We start from the raw sequence: 15,639 nt of genomic DNA, 5'->3' as shown, positions 1-15,639 counted from the left end.
GGTTGCTTTTATGATTCGCCGGGCTGAGCTGCGTTCAAATTGAGATACATGGAGAGCTTTATACGCAATAAGAAGTGAGAAAATAAACAGTGAAATTTGGTGTAAAATCTTTGTCTTCTGGTATTGGTGGTCAAATATATTAGTTCATAGAACTACGGCCTATCCGGCGTTTTTGTTATCCAGCCTGTCCTTCCGCCACATTAGGCTAGATAGTCGGGAGTGTACTGTATTTTCTGATAGACCACGTAATTTCGAAACACATTCAAATGAAGAAAGCGATACCCGATATTGAAAGTCCTAAAAACTCCTGTGCCAACCCAATGGAAGGACATTTAGTCCAGATGGAATTAACATACGCCAGCCCCGCTTACAGAGTTGGACCTTCTTTGGACTCCGAACTTTGAACCTTTAAACAAAGGAGCTGAAACCATACAAGTAGGCCCTGTTGCAGAAAAGCTTCGAATCGTGTACTTCTTAACGATGATGTGGATTTTTGCAGAATAAATTGCGCCGAAACTTAAGGTTCAGAACATAACTGCATTATTATTCTAAATATAAAATAAAAAAACATGTTCAAGGAATGAAATTAGAAAGGACTAAAAGTTAAAAATATGTTAGTGTGGTTAAAATAATACATAATGTAAAACTCTGTTTTCTTTTTAAAATGTTTAAATGTTAATATTTAGTTTTTGTCCAGTTAAGAATAATAAATTACAAATAATGGGAATAAAATAAGAGGTTAACAATCAGTAATAAAAAAGATTTATAGTTAATATTTTCCACAACTCTCTGCAAGTTGGTTTAGTTAAGTTATATTAACGTCCCGTTTAAAGCCACACTAGGGCTATTTTGGGACGGACCTCGTCATTTTGAACCGCGGTCAGATGACGAAGACGACACCTGAGCTAGCACCTCTCCTCACCACGCCACACCAACGGAAGGACGCTTGGCCCTGACGGATTTATCGTGCAACAGACCCCTTTACACGGCGGTTCTTCGGTGGAATGGGGTCTTGAACATGAATTCCTACGGCTCACAAGCCGAGACCTTACCACCAGGTTGCCCCTCAGCAAGTTGGTGAAAATGTCGAAGAAAAGTGAATATTTGAGGTTAAACTCGAATGACCTATCCTTTACGTGCTAATCTACTTTTTGAAAACCTTACTACAAAAATAAAATATTAATTTCAATAATTTATTTAAAATTACTATGATGGCATACCTTTTAGAAACATGGAAGGAAAAATGCTGAAACAAGCATGAATAAGATTAATATATTTTTACAGAAGATCCAAATTCGATACTGGAGATTGTACAGGAGAATAAAGATCATTTATTCAACGAAAACAGAATTAATGAACAGCACAACCTAGTCAGAGTTTCCACAAACGCAATATTTGCAGTGCACCGCAACAATAGCACGCAAGGATTAATCTCTACAACCAACCGCAACAACTTCTGCATGATTAACATTCCAAAGAAAGGGTTGGCTCAACTACTCTCAAGGTCTGCAAATGAGCTCAATTGAATTACAAACCACTCACATCTTTTTATATGACAAGGCATAGAACGTTTTGGACCAAAAAAATATCTCAAGTCCTAATGGAGCTATCATCAAGATTCTCGAATATTCTGGATAATTCATATTTGTCACCAAAGTCACCAATTTTGTCAAAAGTGACTCAATATATCCATTCAACAAAGATTACTATATTTTTGAAACTCTCTTCCTTAACAGAAGACTTCCTGCACAGAAAAGCAGCATTACGAATTTGTGACAATATGATTCATCTGACTGTTTTAAATCCATGATTTTTCGAATTAAATTTGTTGCAGGATGTTTCTAAATTTGTCGCTATCACGTCAAGATTATGCCATTAAAATTCCCAAGATTTAGGCATTTTCTTCAATTCAATTCAAGCTTGGAATATATTTCTTTAAAAGAATTGCTTTAATAGATAGAATCCTGTGCCTATTTATTTCATTTTATAACACGGATGCTAGAGTAACCTCACCAAATAATAATATTATCATTGCGGAGATTGACCTACTATTCCTGATTCAAAAACCTTTTTGACTTTAGCCGAAAAATAAAAAATATCTAAACATCTTTGAACGATCTTGACTGTAAGAGGTAGCTATACCCTTACCTTAAAACATCAGCAGATATCAAATATCTCTACTGGAAATTTGAAGATTCGAATTTTACCTTCTGGCACTAAAACAACTAACTAGAAGGGTTTTCCCAAGACTTTCTTTCTTATTTTCCAATAATGGCTTATTACCGTTCTTCGTTTAAAACTGTGGACCTTCGTTAAGGCTGCAAAACATTACATGGTATTGGTGAACAATAGTTACGAAACATATATATTGAATTTCACACTTTTACCGATCCTATCGTGAATGTGTATTTTGGATGTCTTTTTTTTCAAACCAAAGAAACCACAAATATGAAACTGCATTGCTGTTACGATCATAAGATAGCATAGTGGATTTCATTAATTTAAGCCATTTATAAGTTATTGAATTTGTAGGCATGAGAAAGTACATACCAACAGACGGTCAACCCTTTGATAGATTTAGTACAAAATTTAATAAGAATCTACATTTTAGATGCTAAATTCTGTGTACCAAATTTTATCTATCTAGGTCTTTAAGTTTGCTGAATTCAATTACACTCAAACATCCAGATAGACTTCTTCTGAATGAATATCGCTCAAAATTTGATAGATATCTACAGATTTGGCCTATAATCCATTTACCAAATTTCACCCTTGTAGCTCAAAGTGATTTTGAGTTAATGACAGACATAGGGTTAAAAAAATATTTTTCAGACTAAGAAAGGTCTGAAATGTATTGATCCGTTAAAATCGCAAATGTGAATTCTTTGACTATAACAAAATTTTCTCTATATTTAGTGTAGGAGAAAGTGAAAATTCAGACTTTGTCTGTCAGGCATCTATGTCTGGCACTGAAGTAATTTTCATGGAAAGAATGCAAAAGCATATATTTTTGGAAAAATTATAGAATCATCGGAAGAAAAAATAAATTTAAAATAAAAGGCAGCTTTGAGTTATTGCGTGAAATCAAAAAATAAATAGCCCCAAAATCTGATCCTCCCAAAGAAACTTTCTCATATTTATAAATAGAATTTAACATTCTCCTCCAACAAGCATGAAACTTCAGTTAAAAACCATGGTAGGGGAATTTTTCATCCTTTTCCTTATCCCTTTCCTCATTAAGTTCTTTTAACATAATGCTTTTCATGTTATTCACCTAGACCCTAAATGAAAAAACCAGTTGCGACAAAATTTTATTTTTTCATCGTGTTTTAGATGTTGAATTATGTCTGCATTTTATAAAAGTTAGTACGCGGAAGCATTTTTCTACTAAAAATAGAAGCAGGGCAATTGCGTCAACAGAGATTTGAAAGTGAAAAAAAAAAATCTTAGTCATGAAAGCCAGTCTAGTTTAAAAAATTAATCAGATTAATCAAAAGAAAATTTATCGACATCTTATTTATTTCATAAAAAATACCCGATATATATTTTTTAATATTCTTCAAAAGTAATCAAAATGCTTCATGTAATTAACAACACCAAATTTCGAACATATCAATATCAATGATTTATCAGATTGCCTAATTTTTGTCCTGTGAGAGCATGATGTTGTTTTGGTTTGGTGTTTTTGAAGTCTCAAAATGCGTAGGCAGAAATAAAGGTCATCGTCTTAAGAAGTTATTGCCCGATGAAGCACAAAAAAGAAAACGGGAATCAATGCGAAACAGCGAAGAAAGGTACCGTGAGGTATATATATATATATATATATATATATATATATATATATATATATATATATATATATATATATATATATATATATATATATATATATATATATATATATATATATATATATTAACTTTCATCTTTTCTGGCAAAAAAAAAAGTTTGAACTCGACAGATTTTGAGATGAAAAAAGAAAAAAAAATCAACGCTTTTTTTAATGTTGACGATTGTGCAATACAATACTCATAGGATCATTCTAAACCAGTTAACCTATTAAAGAGCTATTTATTTCTAGTCATATTATGTTAAAATATTTTAGGCTTTAAATTAGAATAAGAAAAGGGATTCATTTAGCTTATTAGATAAATTTAATTTGATTAATTAATTTGGTTAATTAATAATTAAGTAACAAACCAAGATACATCATTTTGTGTGAGATAAAGAACTGAAGCATCTAAGTTTCTGTCTTTCTAAAAACATTTGTCAGAACTTATGCCAACCTACATAATTTCATACAAAGACTGATAAATTTGGTGGGAAGCATATTTCCCACGGCCCTAGAAAGGGTTAAACACAGATTTTTGCAAAAAAAAAGTATTTTTGTCCTTGAGCGGCCTTTGGACCTTGAAAGATTTTGAGATGAAGAAAAACCATCGTTTTTTTAAACATCGGCGCATGCATAATACGATAGTCACATGATTGTTTCAAAACGTTTTAAACTGGTTTTTCAAGAAGAAAAAAATCCATCCTCGAGAAAAATTTTAGAACTCGATTGATTTGAGATAGTCAAAAACCATCGCTTTTCAAAAGGTTGGTGATAATGAAATATGAGCAATGTGAGAACATGTTTTTTTCGTCTGATCGATACCACGTAGCTTAAAAAAACAATGCCCTCGCATGATAACTAGAAATTTGCGATAGCAGATTTCGTTTTTTTAAAATGTTTATTACTTAATTTTAATATCAAGAATGTAATAATTTTAATAGTAATATTAATTTGTTTTAATAATTTAAGTGAGTCTCTAAGGACATAAATAAATAAAATTAATAATTAAAAAAACCAATAAAATAAATATGTAGTGTTTCTCAATGTGTTCGAAACTTATTTGCTTTTGAGTATTATTTAACCTCCTTAAGAATACATTTTTCTCAATTATCTAATCAGATAAGATATTGTATGATGATAATATGTCGTAAACTAAATATTTATATGATAGTTGTGGATTACAGAGCGCACGAAATTCTGAAGTTTTGTTCTTTCAAAAATTTAAAAATCAAATGAAAAGTGACACTCCTTTATAAATCATGTAAATTAGGATTCAAATTTATTAAATTAATGCTAAATACAGTTTGAAGAAAATTAATCGTAACCAGTTATCATGTAGTTTACAGTCAATGTGTTAATAAAGGAAATATTTGGTTTGAAAGATTCAAGACTTTTTCTTTCACATTGAAAAAGACTAGAAATTTATATTCACAACCATTTATTACATTAAAAAATACATAAAGTGATATGTGCGTACCATTGTTTTCAGAAAGCCGCATAGAAAGACAACAATTTAATTCCATAATGTCACAATTATGTAATATTGTTTCTCTGTGTTACTAATCTGACAGTAAGGAAGAAATATTTACAAATATTCTTAAAAGAAGCGAAGTCAACGACTCCCGATTTTGGCGATAAACTTGCCCATCATTTGGAAACGATTTTGGTGACAAAAATAAATGTGTTGGAAAATACAAGAATTTTTTTAATGATATCTATTAGGAATCGGAAACCAGAATCCAAAATAATTTTATGACTTGTCGCAGTGGTTATAGAAACTGACGTACTCACCTTTTAACAACGTTGATCATAGAGTGATCTATCTAGTTGCCCTACGCTGACCACTATTACACTAGGCTGCTATTTAAATGACGATTTAAAATTTATTAAAGTATTGTTTATTTCTGAATGTACTGCTTTTGCTAATATTTTGATTGTTTTTCATTACTTCATATTCTGAAAAAATTCGTCTTTATCTATTACCCAGGGTATTGGTAGTCTTATCTTACATCCACCGGACAATTTCCGCAAAAGTATTATGCATAGGACAGTGCTTTTGGTGGGATTCGACCTGTAATCTTTATTCACATTTTAAATTATATTTCGAAGTATTTATTATAACTGGTGTTATTTTCTGCATAATTTCGTATGTTATAATAATTTTTAAAATAAAAATTCAATTTCGCGACTGTTTTTTTAAATGTACTTCTACTATTCCGTCACAATCATTTATCTAACAGCTATATGGTTTGATAACAGCCATATTTCCGTGAGTTTATAGTAAATTTATTTTCTTAAAATCGTTAGCTTTAGATTTTTATTCTTCTGTTTATGTCCGAACAAAACTGCTTCTCCCAGTAAAAGCACATTTTCCCCAAAACCATCAGGAATAGTAATAGTTTTCCAACTTTCTTACGGATGCCAAATCTCAAGAGCAAAATTAAGCAGTCCGGAACATTCTTTTACCTCCAGATGTGTTGCGCTGAGAGCATTAAGATTTACGTCATTGAGAAGTACAATGACATAAGGAGCAAGAGAATTTACTACACGATTATTAACGAGCTTACACGGAGAGTAATCTTTTAGAGGAGGGAATTCATTTGATGATGGAAAACAAAAATTAATGTTGCGTTAGAAAGCCGCAACCGCCTGTTTCGCCTGCGAACATAAATAACATCAATAAAGAAATTTTGAAACGCATGCTGTTAGAAACACTAAAAGAAAAAAAAACTTTTATGAAAAATTTAGACTAGAATATATAAAAAATATTAAAACTCAGAAGCTCTGAAATCGCTTCTATAAGGAAATAAAACTACATGAATATCAAGAAATGAAATTCTCATACAACCATTCAAAATTGAAACAAATTGAATTATTCAAAACAACTGCATTGAAAGTAAATAGTTATAACTTTTACAACATAAGAATATCTACAACAAAAGAAGAATTGATATAACTCAACGGAGACTGTCTCTAACAACTTTTTTTTCTCATACTTTCTAATAAACGTGTTATCTTTCCTCTAATTGGCATGGCAACGTTAGAACTTATGCAAGCTTATGAATCTTACGAGTTCTCAGATTTTTATTTTCAGTGCACTTCATATGACTGAAGAAGTGAGAGAAGGAGTCACTTGGTCCATTCATGCTGATGTCCATTTCTACAGCTAAGATTATTTAAATTTTTAACTACATAACTCGTTACTTATATAAACTATATAAGTAACGAGCAATTTAAGAGTAGTAATTACTAAGACTCATTCTGTAGCTATCAATAAATAGCAGCTATCTACACCCGACACTGTAAATATTTAAATCCGATGAAATTACTATTTTGTGTCTATTATCTTAAATAATTCGATAATCAATTGTATTTTGCTTGTATGTCTTATCTAAATGTAACATAATTACTTTTTGTGTATACTATTTTTTTTTCGTTCCATAACGAAACGTATACGTGACTGTATAAATCTGATGGAATTACCTCTTATGTCAGTCATTAATCTTCATTAGATAGCCGCGTGTGTGTTTATTTAAATCTGAAATTGCTTCTTGCATATTTATTTCGTTAGAGTGTACCGTAGAATGTATTAATGGCGCCTTTGCGTGCAAAAGTGAACAATCTGTAAGCAGACCTAAAGAATATTTCACCTGATAGAGTAATGATTGTTACATTTTTGACAAAGGGTAATTACGGTGATCAATAATTGCGAAAGCAAATATTTTTTTCCCTTCTGTATAGTTGTTAAGTTTTTTTCTTCGAAGACAAGCATTTGTATTCGATGCAATTGTTTTAAAAAATCCTTTTTTTAAGAATGGAGTGGATTTCTACTTAATGTATTCCACTCACGACTTGAATATATTTTTTAAAAATTCCTAAAAGAGTATTTTTTTTTTACTTATCGTACTTGTATTGATTTATTTCAGTTGTATTATATGTATTCTATTCCGAGATAAGTTTCATTCAATGCTTGTTGGTTATAAAATTTCTTCTTCAAACACGCTTTTGTATACTTAAATAATTAAGTATACAAAAATACTTAACTTGTATTTGTATGCTTAAATATATACTTAAGTATACGTAAGTATTTGTATACTTAAGAATACAAAAGTTATACAAAAATACTTCATTTATATTTGTATACTTAAGAATACAAAAGTTATACAAAAATACTTCATTTATATTTGTATATTTAAATATAGACTTAAGTATACACATTAAGTATACGTAAGTATTTGCATACTTAAGTATACGTATTTTTATACTTAAATAATTATTTGCATAATTAAATACTTAAGTATACAAAAGCTATACAAAAATACTTAATTTGTATTTGTATACTTAAATATATACTTAAGTATACGTATTAAGTTTACGTAAGTACTTGTATACCTAAGTATACGTATTAAGTTTACGTAAGTACTTGTATACTCAAGTATACGTATTAAGTTTACGTAAGTACTTGTATACTTAAGTATACGTATTTGGATACTTAAATACTTAAGTATACAAAAGCTTGTAATACTTAAAGCAATTCTTCTCTCCATCCGGTTCATTTTATCTACCAATTTCTCTTGTCCGATGTCGACAATCTGTATTTTAACATTTTTGTACTTTATAGTTCTTACATTAATATAAAAATACCTTTTGCTCTTTTAAGATTTTGTCATATAAATAAATAAAATTGCTTTAAGCATTACAAATGACAACATAATTTAAAATTAAAAATACAAAAAAAATTGAAAAAGAGTAACTAATAAGGATGAATACATCCACTTCAGATTCCAAAAAGTATTATGTTTAAATAAATAGAATCGACAGAAAGCTTAACTGAAGATCTAAAAAGCAAAAGATATAATTAGTGGAAATAGTAATTTCCACTGTAATATTCCGCTCTTAAAGTATTGATATTTGATCATGCAAGATCGAAAGATAAAAGTTTTAAAATCGATCTATGTAATTAAACTCCTTTGATGACCAGCCATTTCGATGAGGATATTGGATTATATTTAATTCCAATAAGATTGTTTAGGTATATTTTCAAGACCAAGATTTCACCAAATTATCAGATACTAGCGTCAAGTGATTTTAATTGTCATATGTTCTGTTTTCATTGTGTGCATGAACTTTTGTAATGGGCAAAACTTTGATGATATCATAGAACTTTTAATGCTTTTAATGTTCGGTTCATCCATCTTCCGAATTTCAAGATACCGCAATTTCAATTTACAATTTCTGTCTTATAAACTACACCGGTATTAAGCTCTCAACAATGAGATACTTATAAACTACACCGGTATTAAGCTTTCAACAATGAGATACTTATAAACTACACCGATATTAAGCTTTCAACAATGAGATACTTATAAACTACACCGATATTAAGCTTTCAACAATGAAATACTTATAAACTACACCGATATTAAGCTTTCACCAATGAGATACTTATAAACTACACCGATATTAAGCTTTCACCAATGAGATACTTATAAACTACACCGATATTAAGCTTTCAACAATGAAATACTTATAAACTACACCGATATTAAGCTTTCACCAATGAGATACTTATAAACTACACCGATATTAAGCTTTCAACAATGAAATACTTATAAACTACACCGATATTAAGCTTTCAACAACGGACGACAATCGCGCGATTAAATATTTGATGAAACAATGAAAATGGCTTGAATTTCAAGACAACAATGTGACCGATTGTTAGAAAAAGGCAAAAAAAAATATTATTAAAAACTGCTAAAATCAGGAAAAATTTGTAGTAACTTAAACTGATATAATAAAAAAGACATTTTATGAAATTTTGAAACAATGTATAATTTATTTTTCAGAAGTAATACTTTCGGAAATTATAACGAAAAAAATGGGCAACATAAAGCTTAATTTGTAATTAAAATTTTCATAATTTTATTTTAAAAAATCAATTCGATTTTGATCCAACCAGTTATATTTGGTACAAATTTGGTAACTGCAGATCAAATAGTATGATTTGCAAAGTTAGTGTATAATTTAATGTTAACCCTTTAAAAAAAATGTTTCCTCAATTTTACAATAAAAACCATGTATGTATTATTAATCAATAATAACAACAACAAAATCAATAATTTGGAAATAAAAATATTTAATATATAAAAATTTGTAAAATGAATCGAATTATAATACTTATGTTGTAATTTAACGGGAAGATAGGATGATGACTGCACATGTAGAAAAATGTCACCACAATTTATAATTAAAAAAGTTGTGGAATAATATTCATGAATGTTAATTGCAGCATCAATAGTTTGGAATAGTTAAAATATTTTTTAAATTAATCAAATTATTATATTTATAATCGTGTGCAATCTGAAGATAAAAGAAGTTGATGATCACCCGTATAGGAAAAGATTTATCCTACTTTTTTATTAATGATAAATCATGAAATAGTATTTCATCCTAGTGACAGTAATATCATAAATTTGGAAAAATATACAAATATTTTTAAATGAATTGTTATATTCATTAAGTTTTGCAATTGATGTAAAAATAGGACGATGATCATTCAAGGTGAAAATATCTCTGCAATTGTATAACAGAAAATAGCTCAGATAATGTTCATCAATTTTAATTGCAGCATCAATAGTTTGGAAATAGGTAAATATTTGTAAAATTAATCGAATAGTTGTGTTTATAATGCCATGTTATCTGAAGTTAAAAGAAGTTGATGATCATTAATATAAAAAAATCCTTATATTCGATAATAAATAATGCAAATAGAATAAATCAATTTTGATAATCATATAAATAATTGAGGAAAAATACAAATATTTTTATTATGAATTGGATTCTTATATTTTCGTTGTCTTATAATTGGATGCAAAGATAGAATGAGGGATGTATCGAAAAATTTCCATTGAAATAAAGAGAAAATTCTATAGGAAATTTTTCTAATATAGAAATATTTTGTGGTCTATATAGAAAAAAAAATTCTTAACATTTTGAGTAATATCAAGTCATGAAGTATATATTTCTGCTTATAATTCAATCAATAGTTAGAAAATAAGTGCAAATATTTTTTTAATGATTCCAATTGCTATAATTATATTACCATGCAATTTTACGCAAACATAAGTTGATACTCGCTTATGTACAAAACTGTTTCCACAATTTTATTAATAAATAATCATGCAAGTATCAATGTTAATATCTTGCACTATAATGAATTGTCTGTGACGTGCATCGAATAATTGAATTTTTAGTATTTAAATCTGAGATTAAGCGAATACATTACGGCATTTAAAATGCAAAAATCAATTGATAAAGCCTCCTTTATATTATTATAGGTATTGTAATCACAATGAATGTCCCTTATATGACGTATCATCTAATTAGGACGTTAAATAAGTTCGTAGGTGAAGTTTAAAGTAGTGCCGATAGTTTTCAAACAGACAGAAAATTGTCTAAAATGTGAAACGAATTGTTATATTTCTATATTATTCCATAATATTATAATGCAATTAAAACCTATAATAACAACAGGTATGCAATTAAAGAAATGAAAATAGGACAAACCGATGAAAATAAATAATTTCGAATTCGCGTAAATGAAGGATCAGATGTAGAACCGAAAATTTAACCTTTTTTTATTTTAGTTAACATGTGAGCACTGGTTGCAGAAATATGTTTAATTATTTATTAAATAAAAATTCAGGCAAACGATCAAAATACAATATTCCAAACGATTCAAAATCGTACGACGTCATAAACAGTTTGCGAAATATTCCGTAAATAACTTCATAAAATAATGATTTTTTTCTCAACTACTATTTACATCAATAATAGTATTTTAATTCATTAATTTGTTAATTGATTCTATTAAGATCATTTTGTTTCGGAAACATGAATTTATATCTGCAGAAGGATTTCACATATATTTAAATATGTCAGAAAGATTTGTGTCTTAAGTAAATGCTATACTTTTATAATTAATTTTTTTAAAAAATAATCAAAATTTCCAAGTTTTAATTCATAGTCTTTTTACATGATGTATTTTCCATATCATTTGACTGGTTGGATAAATCTCCACTTCAATTAGATTGGAGTTGAACCGGAGCAAAATTTTACTTTATCCATTTATATATTTCAAAGTAAATAGCTAATATTTTATCTCTGTTAATGAAATAGATTGTAATGATATAATTCGAAATAATAAAAATATTTAATACAAAATTTTTCAAATATATTCAACATGATCTACATTTTCATTTTTGGATATAATGTCCTCTTTACATTTATTTAATATACAGTATGCAAAATGATTATTTGTACACCACTTTTTTTTAAAGTTTTAGAAACATATAAGCAGCTATTTTGTTCATTGCGACGTGTGAGCGTGAGTTTGTTGTTTATTTCTAAGTAAACGAAAAAAATATTTTGAAATAATTGAAAATAAAATCTAAATCTAACAAACTTCGAAAATTTCTTGTAAAAAGTATATTTGTACATCTATATCTCCGGTAAGTATTACTATCATTTCATGTAATTTTTCACATTATAGTTAATTTTTCGGATAGTTTGTATTTTTTAAACATTGAAGGTTATCTTTTTTAACAGTGAAGGTCACTCGCAGAGAAAAGTTGAGAAATGGCCACGAAATCAAAAGAAGTCTCTTTAGACATGAGAACTCATATTGTTAACCTTAATAAAAGTGGAAAATCTTATCGCGAAATTCAAAAGATGGTTAAGTTACCCTTTACAACTATTGGTTACATCGTAAGAAAATATAAAAATACTGGACGCGTTGAAAATGAACGCAGGCCAGGTGGCCCCAGTAAATTAATTTCAAGAAATAAACGAAATATTGTTAAAGCAGCTATTAGAAAACCACAAATTTCTGTTCAGAAAATTGTAGATGACCTTCTCGTATCTTCTAACATTGCCGCTCAAACAATAAGAAATGTGTTACATAGTGCTGGTTTAAAAGGCAGAACTCCGAGAAAAAATCCAATGATCTCTGAAGTAAATAGAAAGAAGCGTCTAGAATTTGCTATTAAATACAAAGACAAACCGATGAACTTCTGAAAAAAAGATTATTTTTTCAGATGAGAGTAAGTTTGAAATTTTTTCCCCCCTAGTTTCCGAAAAATCTGGCGAAAAAATAAAACAGCCCTTGATAGTAAAAATGTACTTCAGACCCTGAAACATGGTGGTGGAAATGTGATGGTTTGGGGCTGTGTAGCTCATGGCGGTGTTGAAAAATTACACTTTATTGACACAAAAATGACAGCTTTAGGTTACATTGATGTGTTGCGGCATAACTTATTAGACAGTGTTAGAAAATTGGGTATAGGTGACACTTTCTTATTCCAACAAGATAACGATCCAAAACCCACTGTGATAGTTACTAAAACATGGTTGCTTTATAATGAGCCAAGACGCCTTGAAACTCCACCACAATCCCCGAATATAAATCCAATTGAAAATTTGTGCATGCTATTGGATGCTCAAGTCCGAAAAAAAAATATTACAAGTAAATATAGTTTGAAAGAAGCACTCATGGAAGCTTGGGAAGAAATAGATCAAGAAACCACTAAAAAGTTAATAGAATCAATGCCAGGACGTCTTGAAGCAATTGTAAAAGCCAATGGAATGCATACAAAGTATTAAATTTCTATAAAATAATTATAATTATGTTTTAAATTTGTCACTAGTAAGTGTACAAATACTCTTTTTGTATAGTTTTTATAAAGTTTTATTCATTAATCAACTAAAGTTTATGTGATTGTTTTTTTGTTGATATTTTATTATTATTTTACATCACTAGAATATATTTCTGCAATTTTAACTTAGTTACTTTATTTTATTTTGCTATAATATTCCAAAATTGAAGTGTACAAATAAATATTTTGTCAACTGTATAATTATATCTGATCTTTTATTCTATACAACATATTTTAATTTCATGTATATAACTTCTGCAATCTAGGATATTTTCAATGCACCAGCATAGACTTTAAAGATTAATGTACTTATAAAATTATTCATTTTAGTACTATTCCAAACTAATTTTTTGTTACATAAAATGATTTTTCAAGAAAGAGAAATGTACTTACATTTACCAGAAACTTCCAAAACTTGGAATTGATGAAACATGTTGAATATGGTTCGGAATGAATCCACGCCTTTATAAAATTGATCTAAATTTCCATCAAAAGTTTTATTAGATGCAGCGGGTCGCATACTTCAAAAAAATTCAAAGATATATAACCTGAAAATTAAAGATTTAAATGAATTAAAATTTCATAAAATATTCATATGAACTATTAACCGATTATCAGTGAATTCAATTTAAAAGCTTAGGTTTTGAGTCATTTTCTTTTAAATCAAGCTCTAAATTACAAAGCTATGAAATAAAATTCGTCAAGAAATTAGTGAATTAGTTTTAAATTTTTTTAGAAAAATAAAAAAAATATTAGTAAAATATCAATTTAAAATATATGCTTATAGATAATTATAATCTGTAAAAAGACTTTAAATGGGTAAATAAAAAAAAGGTTTAAAATGTGGTAAGAAATCAGAAAATAAAGATGAATTCGACTTCCATTATATCGAATAACACGCCAGTGAATAAACAAATCAGTTTTAAAAAAATACTTTTTGTTTTTAAAATATGGGTTACATCTTACATACGCGAGTTAAAAACTGCTCCAGAATTCGGAAACAAAGAAGAAGAAAAAAAAATAATAATAATGCATTGCCCTAGGATTAGCTACAGAAATAAAAATATAACTTCCTATAAATAGGACACTGAGCATTTACTTACCTTCTAGCTGTAATAAATGCCAAGTAATATTTCAATATCTTAATTACTCGAATCATAAAAACACCATCACATTTTATAGAAATTAGATTTTAATCAGCTGGCTGCAAGCTTAACTTTAATTAAGGAATAAATCATGAGTTACGTATCCAATTTGCAAATGATTTACATACGACCCTTTGATATCTGACAGATCTACATTTTCGGATGGAAAATAATTCCTCCTAAATATGTCTCTTTAAATTAATCTTCGTTTTTTACAATATTTCATTATATGAATAATAATAATTGATTTTATTTTAATATGAATAAAAGTCATTGTTATTTATATATATATGTATCCTCCCCATCCCCCCTAAACATTAGAATTAAATTTAGCTAATTCAATTTATTTAATGTTTATTATTTAAACTGAGAGAGAAAATATTGCTAGTTTTTCAAAGTTAATAGTTTAATAAAATAGTCAATTTAAAAGAAATTTAATCATAATTGATATTTTTTCATCAGTATCTCCGGAGTAAATTATGTCATTAAATATAGTTTCATACCATCTTAAAATTCAGACTATTATCTTTCCAATGATACCAACTTCATTTCCGTTTACTTTTTTTCACTTTTTATCATGTTTTTAAATTTAATAAATGGTTTAATAAATGCAGACGATATTGAAATATGGGAAATTTACATATATTTCAAGATAGAATTTTTTTATCTCATTATAATTTTTTTAATTTCATTTTCTAAATACAATTTTGACAAAGGTTTTTTTTAAAAGGAATTAAGGAATTCATATAAAGATGTACAAATCAGCTTAATTCTAAAAAAGTTTAAAAGCAAATAATTAATATTTTTTATTTGGTTTAATTTTACGTTTTTGATTTATAAAAATGCAAATCATTATTCAAATGGTTTTTTAAATTCTTTCTTATATTTCAGCATTGAAAACTAATTTTGAAGGAATTATATTACTAAATATTAATAAATACAGGAG

At 28.1% G+C, this 15,639-nt stretch overlaps 1 protein-coding gene across 1 annotated transcript in view; it reads right to left on the bottom strand.

Annotated features, from left to right (window-relative positions):
* The window catches only part of LOC129976156 (neuropeptide Y receptor type 5-like), a 134,630-nt gene extending 120,570 nt beyond the window's left edge, over positions 1-14,060 (bottom strand). Inside the window, exon 1 of the mRNA XM_056089584.1 lies at positions 13,942-14,060. The gene's annotated coding sequence lies outside the window, so the exon portion shown is untranslated. The remainder of the gene's footprint in view (positions 1-13,941) is intronic.
* Positions 14,061-15,639: the final 1,579 nt, after the last annotated feature.

Source organism: Argiope bruennichi, chromosome 7 (genome assembly GCF_947563725.1).
Source record: "Argiope bruennichi chromosome 7, qqArgBrue1.1, whole genome shotgun sequence".
Taxonomy (NCBI): Eukaryota; Metazoa; Arthropoda; class Arachnida; order Araneae; family Araneidae; genus Argiope; species Argiope bruennichi.
The sequence above is the reverse complement of the archived record's forward strand: the minus strand, read 5'-3'. Positions and strand labels throughout refer to the sequence as shown.